This window comes from Trachymyrmex cornetzi, unplaced genomic scaffold (assembly GCF_001594075.2).
Source record: "Trachymyrmex cornetzi isolate Tcor2-1 unplaced genomic scaffold, Tcor1.1 scaffold933, whole genome shotgun sequence".
Classification (NCBI taxonomy): Eukaryota; Metazoa; Arthropoda; class Insecta; order Hymenoptera; family Formicidae; genus Trachymyrmex; species Trachymyrmex cornetzi.
Genome location: NW_017300282.1, coordinates 134910 through 135244, shown reverse-complemented (window position 1 = coordinate 135244; position 335 = coordinate 134910).

The following is a 335-nucleotide window of genomic DNA, read 5'->3' as shown; positions in this document are numbered from 1 at the left end:
TTTCACAGTTTATAGAATTGTTTAGTGTACTTGTATAAATTCATACTGAAATATTTAAGTAATAAAATCAACTTTGGTTGATTATAAGATTTCATTTACCTAACTGATGGAATTAAAAATTTATTTATCTAATTATAAACATTTTTTTATACGGTTTAGAGCATATACATATGCATACATATATGTATATATCATTCCTTGGTAAAGTTTATTTATAAGAATTTCAAATCAGGAACATAAATCTTTTATAAATAAAATTAATATTTCCTGTAATTAAGGGGGGTAATTAAATTTTATAAGGTACATGTAAAACAAAAAATAAAAAGCATAAAAAA